Source organism: Triticum urartu, chromosome 3 (genome assembly GCF_003073215.2).
Source record: "Triticum urartu cultivar G1812 chromosome 3, Tu2.1, whole genome shotgun sequence".
In the NCBI taxonomy this organism is placed as follows: Eukaryota; Viridiplantae; Streptophyta; class Magnoliopsida; order Poales; family Poaceae; genus Triticum; species Triticum urartu.
In genome coordinates, this window is record NC_053024.1 from 738,396,861 (window position 1) to 738,418,733 (window position 21,873).

The 21,873-nt window shown below is 42.7% G+C and overlaps 1 long non-coding RNA gene and 1 pseudogene across 1 annotated transcript; one reads left to right on the forward strand and one right to left on the reverse strand.

Moving 5' to 3' along the window:
- The first annotated feature begins 6,871 nt into the window (after window positions 1-6,871).
- Window positions 6,872-10,352, forward strand: LOC125547388 (annotated as a pseudogene).
- A 9,548-nt stretch (window positions 10,353-19,900) lies between these two features.
- LOC125546355 lies at window positions 19,901-20,903 on the reverse strand. The gene is made up of 2 exons (XR_007300615.1): window positions 20,519-20,903; window positions 19,901-20,421 (listed from the first exon to the last, which is right to left on the reverse strand). It is a non-coding gene; the product is annotated as an uncharacterized LOC125546355 (long non-coding RNA).
- Window positions 20,904-21,873: the final 970 nt, after the last annotated feature.

Below are 21,873 nucleotides of genomic sequence, written 5' to 3' on the forward strand. Positions count from 1 at the left end.
AGAGTTAATATGTGTACATACCAAAACAATGAATGCATCAATTAGCTAGTCAGCACAGGCTTAATCAATATATATATATATACCTGGCCGGACTCTGTTCGGTCACCAGAGCCGTCATCACAGTCTCCTTCTTGCACCGGCATTCGGTCACCGGAACCATCATAATCATGTATTTCCTCCTCCATTGTTTGATCACTGTAGCCTGCTTCTTCACCTTGTCCTTCCAGACCATCATTGTCATTAAGATACGACATGACATCACCTCCGGCTAAGACTATGTCCCCCAACACCTGTTCTGCTACCTCGTCTTGTCTGTGCTCCATCGTTAAGATACAACATGGCAATTATTATACAAACATGACATCAGGTGGATATATTAGTGGCAAACGTAGACCTAGCTACCTAATCACAATAAGGAATCATATTAGTGGCCTCGACGCTTCTCTAGGGTTTGGGGTGGCCTTGGCAATGCTTCTAGGGTTTGGATCAACTTGTGCACATCCATAATGGGGGCATTCTTGATAAATCTGGACCCTCAACCCCTGGACGACCCCCGACCCTCAACCCCCTCATGTCACGTTTGTCTAGTGTCAAAGGATTCAACAAAACCATGTCTTCATCATTAGGCGAAAGTAACATGCGCATGATGGTACGAAGTTCTGCAAAGTTGTTCTGGAACGGAGTCCCAGATAGGATAATTCGCTTGTTCGTACAAAGTTCAGCAAGAGCCTTCCGAATATCGCTATTTGGAAGGCCTTTGCTGAAATTCATACAAAAAGGCGAATTAGTATATCCGGAACTCTGTTCCAAAACAACTTTGCCCAACTTCGTATCATCATGCCCCGGTTACTTCCGGCTAATGATGAAGCCATGGATTTCTTCAATACTTTGACACTAGGCAACCTCTCGACCCCTCGGCGACCCTCGAACCCTCGGTGACCCTCGAACCTCTACCCTAGTTCCCGACCCTCGCCCCTCGAACCCTCGGGCACCCCCCACCCTCATGTCGAAGTTATCAGGGAGGGGGTATATCGACCCCCCACCCTCATCTAAGAAGAGGAAAAAGATCGAAGAATAAAAAAGAGGAGAAGAAGAAAGGAATAGAGGAGAAGATCGAAGAAAAAAAGAAGAAGAGAAAGAGGAGAAGAAGAAAGGAATAGAGGAGAAGAAGAAAAAAAATTCTTCTTCTCCTCTTTTTCTTCTTCTTTTTTTCTCTTCTTATTTTTTTCTCCTCTCCTCTTCTTCTCCTTTCTTCTTCTCCTTCTTCCTCTTCTTATTTTTTTTTCTTATTTTCCTTCTTCTTCTTTTTTCAACTATAATGCACTACAAATCAACTAACCTAAAATGCACTAACCTAAATCAACTAACTCAACATATGAAGAAGGAAATGTTATCGGAGAGGGGGTATATCGCCCCCCCCCCCCATGTATCCACATACATACGTCCATCTATGGATCATCATTGGAAAAAATGCATACATCCATGGATCATCATTTCTCATATATATCCATCTATAGCTACATACATATATAAATAGAAAAAATGCTATGAAAAAAAATACATATATGAACAAAAATACATATATACTTGGTAAATATTCTATGAACATCATTTCTCATATATATCAATGGATAAATACATGGATCATCATTGCTCATATATCCATAGTCATATATAAAAACTTTCTATATATGAAGAAAAAACATTGTTGACATCTAAATTTCTTTTATGAACAACTAAAAACATCTGAAAACAGCATATAAGAACATCTAAAAACATCTAAGCAAATAGCATATATATATATAACAAAAAATAAAGGAAAGCTAGGGGTCGGCCGGGCAGAGGGGCATGGCGGCAGAGGGGCATGGCGGCAGCGGCGCAGGCGGGGCAGGGCAGGAACGCAGGTGCGGGAGGCAGGTAAGGGGCGCGAGGCAGGTGCTCACAGGGGGTGGCGGGGCACGGCGGGCGGCGTCGGGGCGGGCGCGCGCAGGGGCGCGGGGAGCGGCGCCAGCGGCAGGGCGGTTTGCGTCGAGGGCGGCGGTGGCGGCGAAGTTGGGCAGTGTCGGGGCGGAGGAGGGGCGGCGGGCGGCGTCGGACGGCGTCGGGGCAGGGCGCGGCGTCGACAATGGCGACGAGGAGCGGCCTGGCGGCGTCGGGGGAGAATGGGAGCAGTTGGGCAAATTTTTCTAAGTGCTGGCTCATATAGTCACACCTTTGGTCCCGGTTCGTCGCACCAACCGGGACCAATACCCCTCTTTGGTCCCGGTTCGTGCCATCAACCGGGACCGGGACCAAAGGGGGGTATTCGTACCAGTTCATCCCACCAACCGGGACCAAAGGGTGGCACATCGGTGGTGTGGTGGGAGTTTAGTCCCACCTCGCTAGCTGAGAGAGCTCAGCACCTGTTTATAAGCTGTGTTGCGGCTCAGGTGCTGAGCTCCTCTCTAATATGCAGGCAATACTTGCCTATCATTGTCACTGCCATGTTGGGCCTATTGGGCCTGCGGGCCTGCATCCTGGCCCATACAGATGGGTTTCTAGTCGTATGCAGGCCACGTGGCCCAATAGGCGGCATTTTTTTATTTTTCCAGTATTTTTTTTGTTTTTTGAATTATTTATTTTCTTTTGATTTTTGCTTTATTTTTTTATTCTTTTTGTTTTTAGGTCGGAATAATTATAAACTTCCTGTTAGTGCCATTAGGTTCCAAATTTGAATAATTTAAATTTAAATTCTTTGAAATTTGTGTGAATCACTAGTTTGTGAATAACTTCACTATAAAAATATATTTTGAGTGATTCGTTTTCCTGCTATTTAATATTTCTGCGTTTTATCATTATATTAAAAAACAGATATTGTTATTTTAGTTTCTATCAAAAAATTCTTTATGTAAATTATTTTTGCTACTAAAGTTTCTAACAAAAAATTCTTTATGATAATTCTTTCTGCTTTTCTTGTTTTGATAATTCTTTCATGCTTTTAGTTTCATAAATTTTATATAATTTTAGTTTAAAAAATACTAGAGGTTTATAAAAGCTTTTTAGTTGATTCCTTTTGCTATTAGAGTTTTATAAAAACTTTTTAGTTGATTGTTTTTGCTATTGAAGAATATTATAGTTTTGTTTTAGTTGATCATAACATAATATTTTAATTTATTATTTTAAGTTCATTATTTTTGCTATTAGTTCATTCTTTTTGCACTAAATGACCCTGAAATTGAAAAGCACTACAAATGAACTCTGAAAATGTTGAAAGTTGGCATGGTATCATCATTTCACCCACATACCATTCAAAGCCACATGGATAGATAAGTGACCAAATTAATAGAAGTTCATCATCACATTATGTGTGTCAAAAACCATTACAGATTCACATGGATAGATAAGTGACCAAATTAATAGAAGTTCATCATCACATTAAAAACAAAGTACATACATAGTTCTCATTGAACAACATATAGCTCTCCAGAGCATCTAGTTAAACCATACATTGAAACTATGTAAAACCTTTCAATGCAACAACAAATGCGATCATAATCACACCAAGGTAAAAATTGATCCAACGGCATAATGATACCAAGCCTCGGTATGAATGGCATATTTTCTAATCTTTCTAATCTTCAACCGCATTGCATCCATCTTGATCTTGTGATGATCGATGACATCCACAACATGAAACTCCAATATCATCTCCTCCTCCTCAATTTTTTTTCCTTCAAGTAATTGTTTTCTTCTTCAACTAAATTTAACCTCTCGACAATAGGGTCGGTTGGAATTTCCGGTTCAACTACCTCCTACATAAATAAAATCTATGTCACATTGGTCGGCATAATTGTCATAAACAATAAATGAACCAAATAGTTACAAAAAGATAATATATACCACATCTGAATCATAGACAGGACGAGGGCTGACGGGGGCAGATACCAAAACCATCGCACTATATAATAACAAGCAATAATAAAAGTAAGAAAATTAGACAAGTATCTATCTAAAGTAAGAATTATGTTCTTTCATAAAGAAGATCAGAACAAGAGGCTCACCACGGTGGTGCCAGCGACGAGATCGACGCGGGCGATCGATGGCGGTGAAGACGGGGACGGGACGTGACGGACCGCTGAACCTATGCAAATCTTGGGGAAAATGGAGCTTGAAGGCCGAGCTTCGAGAGGAGAAAGCTTAACTAGTGTGGCTCGGGCATTTCATCGAACACCTCATGTGCATAGGAGGTGAGCTAGAGCACCCAAATGCCCTCTCGTCGCTGGCCAGAAAAACAGAGCACTGTGTAGTGCTCTACTGCGGTGATGGGGTATATATAGGCAACTCATTTGTCCCGGTTCGTGGCTGGAACCGGGTCTAAAGCTCCCCCTTCTGTCCCGGTTCGAGCCACGAACCAGGACCAATGTATGTGCGCCAAGAGTGAGGCCCATTGGTCCCGGTTCGTGCCAGGAACCGGGACAAATGTGTCTAGATGAACCGGGACCAATGCCCACGAGGCCCCGGCCGCCCCCCTAGGCTCACGAACCGGGACGTATGCCCCCATGGGTGCCGGTTCGTGGCTGAACCGGCACTAATGGGCTGGTCAGGCCCGAACCAAAGCCCTCTTTTCTACTAGAACTTGATGTTGCTTAGGTATGTTTACGTAGGAAAACCTAAATTTTAGATAATATTGATTTTTTTCTAGAAGAGATATTTTGTATTGTGGTTGCAACTAATGTATGTATGTTCCACACATTCATTTACCCATTCATCGTTTCTATTCTACTTACATGTTTCCCTTATGCATAATGTTCGAATGTTTGTTCTCCATTTCATTGCTAAATGCTAGTACTTCTCACTCACACATTTTTAATTAAAATCAATGTTAATAATATCATCCAATTCAACAATTTATCATCTGATTTATCGCTTATTGGTCGTGACAGCTAAGATCATACCTTATCTTTGCTATTATAATTTGGGCTGATTTATTGCTCTCACAAGTGATTAATCGGGTCGGAACTCTGTGAACAGAACACCCAAAACAGCTCCTTCTCTTCAGCAGTTTCCCCCACATCACACTTCAGCCCTCATTCAATAAACATCTATGTACTATTGTATTCTTTTATTTGTCATTGACTTATTGTTCAACATGTAATATGTAGTTATGTATTGATGTAGTGTTGTCCAATTAAAGGCTTGGAGCACACTCATGGATGTTTCCATTTTTACCTTATTAGTGCTTGGAACTTGGGAATTGCAAGAAAATCTAACCGATTAATTGTAAACCTATAAAATTGATTAATCTATCGATTTTCTATTAATCTCTAATCATAAGCCAACCGAAACGCTAACAATAAGTGATATTCTGAACATTGATCAAAATGCAATCACTAGGAAAAATCCACAGAGACATGTAAACACAAACTAATAAATTGTACGACATGCTGACATCGTCATCTTTAGGTGGCATAGAGGGTAAGGAGAAGTTTCATCCTACTATTGTCCACATGGTCTTATATTTTTCTCCAGCAAAAAAATGCACTATTCAACTTTTAAACTAGTATCAAGGACTAATAGTTAACCACAGACAAATAATTGGTTGCAATATAATAACAACGACCAAATAGAGTGTTATTTCTAGTTGTTAGTTGTTAGTTGGTAGTTTGTAATACCCTTAACTAAAGATTTTTTTTCTTGCAAAATGGATGAGATGGGAATGAGATAGAAGTGAGGGGTCTGGCAACTGGTACAGTATTCAACAGTCGTACTTCAGAACTTGAGATTTGTCTCCTTCACCACCACCTATCCCAAGCTATGTAAACAGGGATGGATGAAGTGACGAAGTGACTCCTATGTACCATATTTAAACAAGTAACCACAACTATCAAGTAATAATTTACTATAGACAAATTGTTGGTTATGGAGAGGTCTGACAGAGCTAATTAATGTAGAAGCCTGATGGAGCAAAGATATTACCCAAAAGTCATATCTTTGTTCATCCTCATCTATCTAAAGCTATATCTACCTATATGGATGGGTATATATCCATCATAATCTTGGGCATATGTCCATCAGAGGCGAGGTGGATCCTAGGTGCGAAATTCAAATCAGTATCGACAACTAGCATGTAATAATTAGCAATGGGCAGTTTTTTGTTGTGTGAGAGGTATCCCGGAACTAAGTAATCTAGATGTGAGACGGAGGAAAGGCAATACTCGAATTATGAAAATGTGTATCCTTCACCCTCATCCATCTCAAGCTATGTCTACATGTATAGGCATGTATATATCTTAATGAAGAAGGATACATGTTAGTGCCAAACTTAAATCGGTATCCACAACTACACGATAATAATTAGTTATGGACAAATTGTTGGTTGTGAGAGAGGTCTGCTAACTACAAGACTAACAACTAAGAAGAGAACAGGTCTTATCGAGTAAGTTACTAACAAGAACCAAATATTATAGGTGGTATGTCTTTAATACACTTAACTATATTGTAGCATTACTTGCAAAATGGACGGCGATGAAGATAGTGTAGTTACTAACAACAAACAAACAATAAACAAACAAATCAGAAAACGTATCGAGTAAGTTACTAACAATAAACATACAAATCAGAAAAAAAAACTGTAGGCGAGAGAAAAAATGGGTACTTTGTTGTCATTTCTGCATGTGTAACTCACAGTCCTACACTCGACAGTGACAGAGAGAAGAGTCATCTTAGAACAAATGGCGATTACTGCTCGCTCTTGCCTACAAATTAGAGTGCCAACCGCCATACCACATGACAATAGTGGTTAGCTAACCTCAAAAGCGACTTGTCAAAAGAAAAAGAAAAAAGTGCCAGCCGCCATTAAGCAAGAAACAAGCTCGTACGTCCAGTATCTAGGATGGTGAACTGGGTAGAGGTGATAAAGGAAGCACTTCGTGGCCCGTCTGGCAACGAACGCTGGCCTCCGGCAGCATGCCGTGGCCGTGGACGAGGAGGACGGCACCGTCATCAACTTCTGGCTGCCCAACCACAACAAGGCGTCGCACATGAATCACAATCAGCACCACCCCGTGGTGCTCGTGCATGGCTTCGCTGGCGACGGCATGGCGACGTGGGGGTTCCAGGTGGGCGCCCTTACCAAGTGCGGCCACGACGTCTATGTCCCCGACCTGGTCCACTTCGGCGGCTCCACGTCGCGGTCGCCAGACCGCTCCGTGGCGTTCCAGGCGCGATGCCTCGCGGCGGCACTGCGGAATCTCGGCGTAGCGGGGCCCTGCACCGTCGTCGGGTTCAGCTACGGTGGGCTCGTGGCGTTACAGATGGCCGCGGCGTGCCCAGGCCTCGTCCGCTCCGTTGTTGTCTCCGGCTGCACCGTCACGTACACGAGCGCCATGAAGGACGCCTTACTGAGCAGGCTCAGCGCCCGGTCAATCACAGAGCTCATGCTGCCGGAGACGGTGGGCCAGCTAAGGCGGCTATTCTCCACAGCCATGCACATGAAGGTGTGGTTTCCCCGTCGCCTTCTCAAGGACTTCCTCAAGGTCAGTACGTAATCCGAAGTACACAAGGTTTTGTCTCTTGTTAGAGCATCCCCAGCAGCGTCCCCAATAGGCCCCTCAGGCCACTTTTTCGACGCCGGCGTCAAAAAAACGCCTCAGTCACGCCCTCAGGATGTCGAAAAGCGCCGGTTTAGCCTGTTTTTGGGCCCAGCGGTCGCAAGCCGAACCCGGCGCACTGGGGGGCGATTGAGGGCTCCGGTGCAAGGGAAAAGCGCGGCTGGCCCACCCTGTCAGGTGAAAAGTCAAGTCTTTCTTCCCCGACTCGCCTCCCACCCCCCGCGCCCTCGGCCGCCACTAGCTGTATCCCGGCGCCGCCCGCCGCCCTTCTATGCTAGATAGCCAATCCCCGCCGGAAAAATAGCAGAGGTTCGCCAAGGCAGCCCCTCCACCGGCAGTTGGGCATTTCCGGCCGCCGTTTCCGGCTGCAGAGGGGCAGTTTAGGGGCGGGTACACGCCCGCCGGCACGCAAGGTGTTCGGCGATTTGCCTGCCTCGACGAGATGGACTCGGATGACGAGGAAGTGCTCGTCGCGCTGCTGGAGGAGGAAGTCGAGGCCGACGTCCAGGAGGAAGAACATCTCATGGTGCTCGCCGCCCTCGCTCAGCTGTTGGCGAGCAATGAAAAGTCGCGGCGAGGTGGCTCGGCGCCGGGGCGGGTGAAAGCAAAGAACCGGCATCATCTCGAAGGCTACTGCATGCTCTACTCCGACTACTTCGCCGACGCTCCACTGCACGACGACAAAACATTTCGGCGCCGTTATCGGATGAGCCGAAAGCTTTTCCCTAGGATTGTGAATTCCATCGGGGAGTTCGACAGCTACTTCAAGTGCAAGAAATATTGCACCCGCAAACTTGGATTCACCTCGATCCAGAAGTTCACGAAGCGATGAGGATGCTTGCATACGGAGCTCCCGGTTATTCACTCGACGACTATGGGCGCATGGCCGAGTCCACCAGCAGTGTTTGGACCGCAATACTCGCGAACACCCAATGCGAAAGACACTGCTCAGATCCTTGCATAGAATGCAACAAGAGGATTTCCTGGGATGCTTGGAAGCATCGACTACATGCATTGGAAATAGAAGAACTGCCCATTTGCTTGGCAGGGGATGTACAAAGGCACCAAAGACGGTTGCAGTGTGGTACTTGAGGCGGTGGCCACACAGGACCTCTGGATTTGGCACTTCTTCTTTGGTATTGCCCAAAACTCACAATGACATCAATGTGCTGCAGTGCTCCTCTGTCTTTGCCAAGCTTGTTGAAGGTTATTCTCCTTCGGTGAACTTCAAGGTCAATGGGCGGCACTACAACAAGGGGTACTACCTAGCTGATGGCATCTATCCGAGATGGTCTACATTTATGAAGACTATCTCAAACGATGTGCCAGGAGGAAAGAAGTCCCACTTTGCCAAGGTGCAGGAGGCTTGCAGGAACGATGTCGAGCGGACTTTTGGTGTGCTCCAATCTCGATTTGCTGTTGTCCGCTATCCTGCTCAGACCTGGTCAAAAGATCAAATGTGGGAGATCATGACTTGTTGTGTCATCTTGCACAACATGATTATCGAGAGCGAACAGGAAGAGCCAGTGTTTGACACTGAACCATACTACAGGCAGGGTCCTCTAGCCGAAGTTGATCACCAGCTACCGGCAACCTGGATTGCCTACCTCAGTATGCGTCAGGAGATCCGAGACCCACAGATGCATCATCAACTGCAGCATGATCTAGTGGAGCACCTATGGAGGCTCAAGGACGACGCCGGGCTCGACGTGTGATGAAATATGAGTTTTTATTTATTGAACAATATAATTTGTATTGAACTTTTTGTTGTTGCACTATTTTATTGAGCTATTTGATTTTCTTTGATGAACTATGTGATAAAAAAATTATGTTCATAATTGAACGCCGAGCCACGGCGAACCACGCCGAATATGGGCCGATTATCGTCTATATGGGGCCTTTTATTCGCCGAAAGTGGGCCGAAAACTGGGCCAATCTCAGCGCCTGGGGGCGATGACTAGACGCCCAATCGCCCCAGCGCCGATTCTATCGCCGACTTGCCCCCAGGGGATGATTTTTATGCCTCCTGGGGGAGGGGGGGGGGGGGTGCAACGGCTGGAGATGCTCTTAGTTGTTAGTCTTGTAGTAAGAACTAAGAAGCAAGCTCAATTGTTCATGGTGGGTGCAGGTGATGTATAACAACCGAAAGGAGAGAGCCGAGATGCTGGACGATATGGTGAACATGAGGGGCAAAGAGGCGTCGGCGCCTGTTTTTCAGCAGGTTTTTTCAGGGTTTTTTTCAGCATATTCTTGGTGCTATTTGCAATAATAATACGTAGGAATAGATATTATCAAGGGAAGTGACTACATCTAACGCCCACCTAGGTGTAATTTATTTTGTTTTCTTTTCATAACTAACATTCCATTCATAATATGTTTGATGAGTGATGCTCTCAGATGGATCTCTTGTCGATTGTATACATAAGCATCAATCACTTGTCTCTGACGACTATCTTGCATGCAGAATATACTCCTGTTATGGGGCGAGAATGACAACTTCTTCCCCATAGAGGATGGGGAGAGTTTGAAAGAGTAAGAAAACGACTATGTGCGCGCCTTCATCATTATATTTTCACCCACCCAGAACAGATTTACTAATTCAGAAATAATGGGTGCAGGGAGCTAGGCGAGAAAGCGACGTTGCAAACGATAAGCAAGGCGGGACATCTAGCTCAACTAGAGAGGCCGTGTGTCTACAACCGCTATCTTAAAAAGTTTCTGGCAGCACACTCTCCTTTTGAGTTAGTCAATACGTCATCATAATTGTATCCAGATATACGATGACTCATTGACGATGATCAAGAGGGTACTCAAAAGACCTGATGGAATTTATAACAATACCCTAAATGTGTCATGTTTAATATTTTTTCGTAATAATGTTTGTACAACATCTTGCAAAAGAAATATGACAGGGAAGACCATGCACATCTTATTTTAAGAAGAAGAACCCAATCGCCGCCACCCCCAACTCCTCTCCTCCCCTCCTCCCCCCGCGTCCTCCAAGCCACCATCTCCACATGCTTAATCGTGCACCGACATTTCTAGGCGGCTTGCGAGGCCACGACCAGCCGTTGTGTCGTCTTCATCCGCCGTCCGGCGTGGCCACCGGCTATGGGTGTGGATATCTTGTCCTGGTGCTTAGAGTAGGGACCCCAGCGTTCGCACAGTCTCGTTGAAGCCGCCGGAACACGGATCTGGCAAAGAGGTGATCCAAGGCCTTGTGCGCCCTATGTGACAGATCCAGTGTGTGAGGGTCCTTGGACTGCATGGATCTGAGCAACGTTAGTTCGGAGCTTAGATGGTCATTGTCAGATGGTGCTTGGTGGTGGTGATCCAAGTCAATGCAGTGTAATGCAGCCGAGGAAGGGGGTGACTGCACTGCATTGACCTCCTATGGGTCCACGGCGGCGGTGGTCACCAACAGATCTTTGGGAGCGGTCATCTCTCAAGATCCAGTGGTTGACTTCGATGATCAAATTATATACGAAGGCTTGACATAGAGGGATGGTTGTGTAGTGATGGCGGTCGCATCGCATGATCGCAACACTTTAATGACTTCTTTTTTACTGTGCACACTTTAATGACTTTGATGGTGGTGCTACTCCAGCACATGGTAACGAACTCCGGGGTGAAAGTCTAGGTCCGACCTGAGCTAGTTCTACCTAGTAATGGTGATGTTTTTTATGTCGTCGCCTTGATGAAGGCATTGCTCGGATTGATTCTTCGGGGTGAAACACGAGAGTCTTGCCTTGGTGGTTGAATCCGGTGACGACAATGCTTGAGTGTTGCATCCTTCCTAAAGACTTTGCTATTGAAAAATCTCTTCGTTCATGTGGTGTCATAAGATGGTTGGTGTGGATATGGTCATTTGCAGCAGTTTGGCAATAGCGTATCTAATCGCTTTGGGGCCTTTTTATTCCTTTTCTTTCTACGCCCACACACACTTCTTACATGGCTCTAGGTGTTGGCGTGTTTTTGTGTGTTGATGTTCGATGTGTGTATACTAACTATGCAAAGGTCGGATATGCACATTTTGTTATGTATACTCTTCATGCTCCATTTTGAATCAATAAAGTGAACTCTTTGTTGAAAAAGAGAAGTACCCAATTTATGTCCGTAGAATCTTACACACCAAGATACAGTGGCGACGCACATCCACTCCGAGGACCAAGTAATCTCAGCCAACTTTATTTCTGAACATCATTTTCCCGATGACCTTTGAGATCTTTACTATCAATAGATTGTCATAACCATACCTAAACATTATCTGAACATCCGGCTTGTCAACCTTATATATTATGGTCCCAGCGCTAATAGATATGCATTACACTAAAGCAGGAAGCCCTTATAGATATATATATTACTTTTGAAATTTTAAAAATTCATGAACATTTTTCAAATTCATGATTTATTTTAGGATTCACAAACCTTTTTCGAATTCATAACATACTTTTAAATTCGTGATTTTTTTCGTATTTCTGAAGATTTTTAAACTTTTCTAAACCATGAATCTTTTTTTTTTAACTCATGTACGTTTTATACATCCACACAACCAGAAGCTAGTGCAGAAGAGAAAAAACTAAGCCAGGTGAGCGGAGCAAGCTAGATCGCGCTAATAAGCTGCGGCCCAACAACAATTCCGAGTGAGCGGAGCAGCTAGATCGGCCCCATTTTTTTCTTCTCTGTTTTCCTTTTTTGCTTCACTAATAATTGTTTCCGCATTTGCGAACAAAATTCTAATTTTAAAAAGTCACACTTTCTAACAATATTCTCAAATTGGAATAATGCTTGTGAGTTCAAAAAAAATTCTGCAATTTTAAAAAGTTCTCAAATTAGAATATTGTTCATGATTCCAAAAAAAATTAATGAATTTGCAAAGCTATTTGGATATTTGAAAAATGTTCCTGATTTCAAAAAATATTAATGAATTTTGCAAATCTGTTCGCAAATTCCAAAAAATGTTTATGAATTCGCACGATGTTAATGAATTTCTTTCACAATTTTGCAGATTCAAAAACTGTCCAGGAATTGAGAAATATTCAAGAATTCAAATAAATGTCGTGATCTTGAAAATGTTCTCAAAAAGATCTCGGTGAATGCAAGAAAATGTGCATCAAAATTAAAAAATATGAGTTCAAATTTCTTCAGTAATTTCAAAAAAGTTCAAAAGTCTTAAAAATGTTTACAATTTTTTTTGAAAAAATCCTCGAATTCCAAATAGTGAATATTCAAATTTATTTCATGAATTTCAGTTTTTTGGTCAAATTGGAACAAAAAATAATCACAACTTTAAAAATGCGGATGAATTTCAAAATCGCTTGTTATTTTTAAAATTTTCATCAATTCAAAAATATTTATTATTTTTTTATCAATATTGCGAATTTGAACAAAGAAAAAGAAAAAATAGAACAGAAAATAGAAGGAAAAAGGAAAAAAACAGGTTAAGGTAAGGTTCCAGAACCTTGAGACAACAGGTGGGCAAACCTTGAGACAACAGGTTTCTGCGTTTTTTTCATCCGTTCACCGCCAAAAGATTTTTTTTCTATCCGAGGTGGTACAAAACTTTTTTAGGTCCCTTTGTTAGCAAAGGAAAAACGATTTGTGCAGAATTTCATAGTGGGCCACGCGCGCTATGGCCCAGTAAAATCAGCCCATGTTTTCCTGCCCACGCATGAATACAAAAATCCTATTTCCCGCACATTGTAGAAAATAATTTAAGCTACGCACTGGAGCGCCCAAGACACGGTGGCCCATTTGTTTCTGTGATCTATTTCATTTTTCATTTTTTCCAATTTCAAGTCTATTTTTTACATTTTTATGAAAAGTCAGAAATTTTTCGTAATTTCAATTTTTATTCAAATGTCTTAAAAGTTACAAATTACAAAATGTTTGGAATTTGATTTTATTTTTGTCGTGCCAAATTTGTTCAAATTTTAAAAATTATTCCCATGTTCTAAAAAATGTTTGTATTTTTCAGAAAAAATCCAAATTCGAAAAATATTCTGGTTTTAACGATTTGTCAAAAAATTGAAACTAATGTTTTCATTACAGAAACACATTTTTCTGAAATTCTTCTGAATTTTCAAAAAATGTTCCCATTTTTGAAAATTGTTCCCAACTTAAAAAATGTCCGTATTTTTATAAAGCTTTCATGTTTTTAAAAAATGTATGTGAATTTCCGGAAATGTTCCGTTCAATTTTTTTATTCCTGCTTTATACAAAAATGTATGGATATTTCCATAAACTTTTCGAAATTTGGAAAATTGTTCATGCAAATAAGTATATTTTGTAGTTCATGTTTTGAATTCCAAAATTGTGTTCCTATTTAAAAAACGTTTCCAATTTTAAATATTTTCTGATTCCGATTTTTTTCAGAATTAGCAAATTATTAACATTTGTAAAAAATGTGTGGATTTTTACAATTTGTTCAAGATTTAAGAAATGTTACAAATTTGAAAAATATTTTTTTTTATTTATATGTTCAAAAATTGAAAATATTTTTTGCATTAAAACACACATTTTACAAATTTCTTTTATATGTTTAAAACATGTTCCCATTTTCAAAAATTGTTCACAAATTTAAAAAAAATCATATTTTTATAAAATGTTCATGCTTTTAAGAAATGTTTGTGAGTTTCAACAAATGTTCTGTTCAAATTTTTTGTTCGTGTTTTTTAATGTATGGAATTTTCAAAAAGTTTCTTATAATTTGGAAAAAATTTCAGGTTACCAAGTATATTTGGCAGTTGATTGTTATTAGTTTTTGAAAAGTTCACACAAATAAATAAAAATGTTCGAATCTGACTTTCCATTATATTCTTAAATATTCACACTGACCACTGGTTAGCACGACACGTTTGTTTGAGCGGCTAGCAACATGTGGTCGGGTCTTTGAGGTTGTGAGTTCGATCACTCCCATACTAGGCCTGCTCCGCATCCGGCACATCGAGCTAAGTCGGCTTGTACAGAGTAAGGGACACCATAAATTATTGTTGGTGGTGCTTCCATGTGCCAATAAAAGAGAATATGCTGGTTAATTAAAATTGAAAAAAAATTGTGGGCGCGTGCCAATAAAAAAATATTGATTTGGCCCTAATTAATGAGTGCCACATTGAACTAGAGAATACGGACATGCAGGGGTTTTGATCCATTCTTATATTAAGCTAGAGGCATGTGATTTTATTATCCCGTTGCAACGCACAAGCATGTGTGCTAGTAAACCTGAAATGTGGCGGCCCATACAGAAGGACGTGTCACTCGCGGTGTACGTATGATTTCTATTCCCTAGTAAAGGTCTCGGCTTCCTCGCTCGCTCGGTCGCTGCGCTGCTTGCTCAGTATCGCTAGCTTCTCCCTAAAATCAATCTTTACTCGCTACGTCTATTCACTGGGTTTTTTTTCTGCTCATATTTTGCTCGGTTTGTTTTCTTACGAAAAATCCAACTTTTTCCGTTTATTAAATTCTAAATGTTGGTCGAAATACAAAATCCTGTATTTTGGAAAAGGTTCATTTTTAAAAAAAAAAGCTTATGAATTGAGAAAAAGTTCAAGAATATTTTTTTTTATTTTGAGAAAAATTACATATTTGAAAAAAAATCTTGGATTTTGAATGAAAATCAAGGATTTTTAAAAAAGTTCACAAAATTAGTAGAAAGTTGTAAATTTTAAAACGTTCATGCGTTTGGAAAAGGTTGGATTCTGAAAAAAGTTCATGAATTTTTGAAAAGTTCGCTCATTTGAAGAAGTTCATATTTTTTAAATGATTCCACGGTTTTTTGAAATGATCACCATCAACCAGCGATCGATCATTTGAAAAAGTTCATAAATTCGATGCTCGTTACTATATATAGACCTGTCACTCCATCTGTTGGCGGCAGATCAGCATCGTCACGCGGTAAAAAAATCCAAGGCTCCATCATCTAGTATTAGCTACGTTGCTGATGCTACTAGATTAAGAAAAATGAGCCCAAGACACTCAGAAGATGCCCATCAGTTACGCCTCCTATATAATAGGAACTTGCACTGGCGTTTTGTAAATGGAAATCAAATGCAATCAAGTCAGAAAAATTGTTTTGAGGCAAACTGTAGCATCAGTCCTCCCTCTTGCACATATTTTTCAACACTATTTAATATAATTCTGTCAGACTTATAACCCTTAATGGTGACCAATCGTCTTGATGTTTCATATGTCATATCATATACTGGTGTCAAAAAACGTCTGACATAATGGGAAGAAGGGAGTATCTGATTGTGAGTTCGAGAAAACACTATTGACTGCTTTGTTCCAATTCATTTTCTTGTCGTTCTGCGATGTTGCTATATATGTTCAGGCAGTATATTAGCCAAACTTGTTTCCTTACTACAATTTTTTCATTTCGAACTGAATATGCTTTATAGTGCATGCGATGAGAACTCAAAAATGCTTGACTCTCTTGTTAAGAAAAGGAATTATGTGTAAAGGCTTAGGCAGGACACGAGGTCAAACTAGAAATGCTTTTGAAAGAACAAGCAAGTTTTGTTGTAATAGCAGATTAGCACTTAATAAGAGATACAACTTAACACACTTCTTAACATACGTGCACATCCATAGCACTAGCAAAAGTCAGTCATAGGGGCCCAGGCATGCATAGGATACTTCTAGTAACCTTTGATGCTGATTTCTCCACCTGGGATAACAATCGGTAGCAGCACCTGCACAAGCGCGCTGACCCTCAGATCATCTTTGCCACAGTATATCACGGTCCTCTCTACCCTTGGACAGCCGCCCGACGAGGATTCCTTCCTTGGAGCCAGATCATGATCAGCAGCATCCTTGCACAGTACACACTGCTTCTGTGGCGTGCCAAAAAGGCAGTGGTACAGCATTAGTCAAAGTTTTCAGGGAAAGAAAAACCCACAGTGCATAGGCATATCTGAAATCAGCTGTACTCTTACCATTCCAAGCTTAAAGGTCAGATCCTTCAGTTTAGGCGAGCGCCGGAGAATGAAGAGCAGCGGAGAGAAGTCGGAGGCCATGCACCATTCGTCCAGCACCAGCCTTATGAGGTTGCCGAACACCGGGCATGTTTGCAAACCACTCTCGAGTGTGAGCTTCATATTCATCAAAGATGAGATTAGGCGACATAATTGATTAGAAAAATAATGTAAATGGCGTCTTACATTATTATCAAGAGGCAGCTAATAATGCGAAAGTGCTCATGTGAGCCCGGGCTGCAGTGATCCCGGAATCAGTGCCGACAATTCACCTCGTGATAAGTGCACATGCAGGCATTCGCACAGGTACATTGATTCAGCTATATTCTTTTTTATGTGCTATGGCCCACAACTCAGTTGACGCCCTGGTATTTCCGTCAGTTACCATCAACATGGATCAGATAGAGATGGATGAGGTGGGCCGGTAATATGTAGATTCTGGACAAACGTCCACCGGCAAGCCCATTTCAGAGATGGCCGTCGAGTTAGCAGACGCTGGATCGTGATCCGCATGGCCCTCCTCTACAACTGCATACTCTTGCAGTTGGATCCCACCATTCAGCTTGTTCGCTACCTCTGCGTCGCTACCATCACCTTCACTCATATCCTGAACACCACACAAACTGTTAACACGCAGGCCAAAATGGTTTTGTAATGGTCAGTTACCATGTGCGCACATAATCCGACAGTGAAGAAAGCACCGAGTGTGCACTCCCTGCCGGTTCAGGATTTTCTCGTTGATTGACTGACGCCTCCGAAGATGCAGCAGCCTGCAGTGTTCACCACATCAGTCTACGTGTACTTACAGTTAGCGAATGGATAATCACTGGACTGGCAATGCATACCTGAATCGAGAAGTCGTTTCCATGTCTGTATTCTTCAGACTTGCTCACTGCAGATGCACCATGCGAGAACGAAGCTCAACCCATCCCACACACCCTCTGATGCCACTGATTGAAGCCATGCAGATGCATCTGCTGCATGTACTTGACACGTGGTAATTCAAATAAAAAAGATCATGCAGAATCTTAAATTTGGGCATGAAATCCCTCTGAACATTGCAAACCCTGTAGTATCAATACACTCACACTGAACAAGTCTAATTTATGAATACTAGAGTCATTACCAACTATGCCATAGAATCCATTAAACATTATAAACTGTCAAAGCAAGGTCTGATGGAAAGCAAATTATTTTATAAGCACATGTCCAACAAACAAGCTACAAATTCTAATTATACAAATAGACCACAAGTTCATGACATTCCCTGGTCATATAGTTCACACATTTACGTCCGTCTCAGCTCACCCGCCTTATGACAATTGTTTCGACGCCACAATTCTTGCATCTTGCCAGCTTTCGTGGTTGTTTCGGTACATCACCACGATCAGGACAAGTTGTTCTCTTGTGGCCTTCTCGCCGACAAATGCTGCAGAATCTGGTCCGTTTACTCAACCCTCTGTATGGTGCCTTATCCATACTTGTGGTAGGCCTCCCTATCTGCTTGCGCTTAGCTGGAGGTAATAAAATCTACAAGCATATTTCCCAATTTATGTGTTGAATTGTTGCCACCGTTCTCCATATCAACATGTCCACCTACTATTGCAGCCAACACAACGCCTTCTGACTGAACCTGATTCAGAACATCTCCATTCTCAGCCAACCTGTCCTCCAGTCCTAGGCCGTCCCTCATTTCTGTGTATGGTTTCATTTCAGCCTCACAATGCTTGAACAGTTTTATCATGTGCTCATATGCTTCTACACTACTGTCTCGGTGTCTCCCATCTGCACAAGCTCCATTGCGTGCATATACATATTGAAATGCCTGAAACTAAACGGGTTCTCCTGAGCACGGCCGCCGTTGGTACTGAGTTAGGTGCGGCAATCCTGGGTCCATCTCTTAACTATATGCATGTACGTCCTCACGAACTATGCATCAGGCATCCAGGAGGCACATAATTCTTCAACATGTGGTTCGCACTTTCACTCCGCTATGTACTCGTCATTTTAGCACAGAATACACTTTGAAATAAGGCTTCGCCCACTTGTGTTGGATCTCATACAATTACTTCATGTAAGTGTAGTTCTTCAGGTTGTACTTCTCCACAAGATACTTCCAGGCTTCTTCAAATTCATCTATGGTCACCATGTGATTAATAACCTTATGAAATTCAGGAAGGGAGTCACTCTTCTTTAGTACAAAGGACCCAAGGACTCTTTTGCATTCTTCCGCACGTGTCGTTTGCACCATCTGTGAGTTGTGTCTGGCATCAAAATTTTTATTGCTACTACCATTGCTCGATTTTGATATGAAAATCAAACACATCATTTCAGTGTCAGGTCTGTAATGATCTACAGGAGAAAGTTTTAATATGATTCACATAGCAATTCAGATCATGATACCTGTTTGTGGAGCAGTACCGCCCATTATCCTGATAAATTATGCGAAAACCCACTCAAATGTTTCAACCTTCTCATCACGAACCAGCACACCAGCTAGTATAATGCTCTGAAAATGGTTGTTAACAACCACAAAAAGACCAAACCGCACGTCATATAGATTGGCCCTGTAGGTTGTATCAAATGTTACTACATCTCGGAAGAAGTTGTACTGCAATTTGCTGCTGCCAGTTGCCCACATTACAGTGTTGATCCTTCCTTCTTTGTTCGCCTGAACTCGACATGTGAACTGTGGATCCTTTGAGCATAGTTCCTGGAAGCAATTATGCTGTACACCTTTGCTTTTGCTTTCCTGGCGTCATCTTCTGCTTGCTCACGACTAATTTTGCCACACAGACTACGCAATGCTCTTTTCGTGAACTGGTACATTTTCCATCCTGCCAAAGAAGCTCCCAGTTATGATGTACACCTTTGCAAGGTTAACTGTTCTGCCACAATTGCTTAACTAGATCCCTGCTGTACATGTTGATATGCTTGTGCGATGGCCAGTGTATTGTGTGTCCATAGGAGGGGGACAACAAATGGTTGTGCTCATCACGATGCTCCGCTATGTACCACCCATTGTCCTTCGAACGCAGCAATCTTGTAAGGGCGGGGCACTCACACCGACAAGTGTGTGTATTTTCAACTATTGGTTTCCCCTGAAAATAGTTTGATCAGCATGATTTCAGTTATTCATGGCAAAAACGATAAATGCCCAAATCAGAAACTTTGAAAAATGAACACAAAAAATTCATACCGTGCAGCCACATACTATCTCTTGCATGCATTGTCCGGTATACGTTCAGCCTGCTCTTCCCATATCTGATTCCGAATCGCCTCTGCCTAGTGCGGCAGCCCCAATTCAGACCTTGCATTGTCGAGAAAGTATGCCAGAAATTTTCAGTTCATTCGTATAGTTCAGTACGCCGTGAAACTACATTCACTAGTAATTTTGTAAATACATATTGTGCAGACTTAGTTATCTTTACCCAAGTGGATATACACTTTGTTGTTTAGACACTAGTATCTATAACAGTATGTCTCCTAATGATGCCACATATAACTTTTCAGTTAATTCGTACCAACAACATATTCAGATTTTTACTACAGTATATATGATTTACTGTCAATATATCCTGCGTGGTCAGCACAATGCTTAATGACAGACAAACCTAGTTCCCACCACTAATCTTCGTACCTTTGCGTCCATCCAGATGTTTTTTGGTCAACTTGCTGGATGGAGTGCTCTGAAGCTTGAGGTTTGTCTGCACTGCCTGCCCCTGGATCAGCGCCCTCGGCACAAATCTGGCCATCAGCACTCGACACCGTCCTGGCCGGCAGCTCTACGACCGGCGGCGTCCTCACGGTGCCTCTCCATGATCAGGTTGTTCCCGTTCACCTCTTCTAGCAAAGTCCTGCTGCTTCCAAAGATAGGAGGCAGCCAAATCAGATCTCTGACAAGTTTTCTATAACAAAATGGTGTCCAATGAGCAGCAGCAGCAAGCAGACCCATACCTGCATCAAGAATTCCATGCTTCCCTCAGCGGGTCGTCGCCTTGTTGCACCAGATTTCTCCACGGGGTCGCCGCTCTCGGCAATGGAGGAAGCGAGGTCTGGAGGTAGGAGGTAGATGCTGCCAACGACCAACCCCTCTAGCGCATTAACTCCGGTCACTACCGCCGTTACCGGCCAGCGCCGGATCTGATCCACGGATCAGGACGCCGGCGACATGTCGAGCCACGGCTCTGCCTCGTTCCGTCCATGGCGTGCAAACGTCCGTGTAACCAGGGACCCGCAAGGCAGGTGCGTATACAGTTGTATATCTGGATTAATCTGTCCCACATGGCCCCTCGACCTGACGCTACATTGAATTATCCAAATCGCAATGCAATACCTGACGTACGAGATTCCGAGCTCCTGTGAGCTCGTGATCACATACTCCACGTCCGGAGCAAACGCAGCTTCTTTGCTTGTTTCTTTTCTTTTGGCAAAGAAGGGTTTGATTCTTCATGTTTGATTTCCTTCTCCTTTGTCCTATTGACTGGCAAAAAAGATAACTGATCAAGATTCTTGGGCTGTTTCCCACAAGCAAAGGTGATAAAGAGCAGCGAAGGCATTGCTGCAGCACAAAGAAGGCGTCCTCACGGTGCCTCTCCATGATCAGGTTGTTCCCGTTCACCTCTTCTAGCAAAGTCCTGCTGCTTCCAAAGATAGGAGGCAGCCAAATCAGATCTCTGACAAGTTTTCTATAACAAAATGGTGTCCAATGAGCAGCAGCAGCAAGCAGACCCATACCTGCATCAAGAATTCCATGCTTCCCTCAGCGGGTCATCGCCTTGTTGCACCAGATTTCTCCACGGAGTCGCCGCTCTCGGCAATGGAGGAAGCGAGGTCTGGAGGTAGGAGGTAGATGCTGCCAACGACCAACCCCTCTAGCGCATTAACTCCGGTCACTACCGCCGTTACCGGCCAAAACAAAAACGGATTAGGACGCCGGCGACATGTCGAGCCACGGCTCTGCCTCGTTCCGTCCATGGCGTGCAAACGTCCGTGTAACCAGGGACCCGCAAGGCAGGTGCGTATACAGTTGTATATCTGGATTAATCTGTCCCACATGGCCCCTCGACATGACGCTACATTGAATTATCCAAATCGCAATGCAATACCTGACGTACGAGATTCCGAGCTCCTGTGAGCTCGTGATCAACATACTCCACGTCCCGTCCGTAATAATGCAACATCTAGCAACGCAACCGACAACATCCAGCTAGACCAGGATGGATGTGAACAGAGAAGAACCTGAACAAAAAACATACCTCTGGTAATGCTGCATGCAACTCCAAGGTTGTGACGTGTGAGAGGCCATCGAG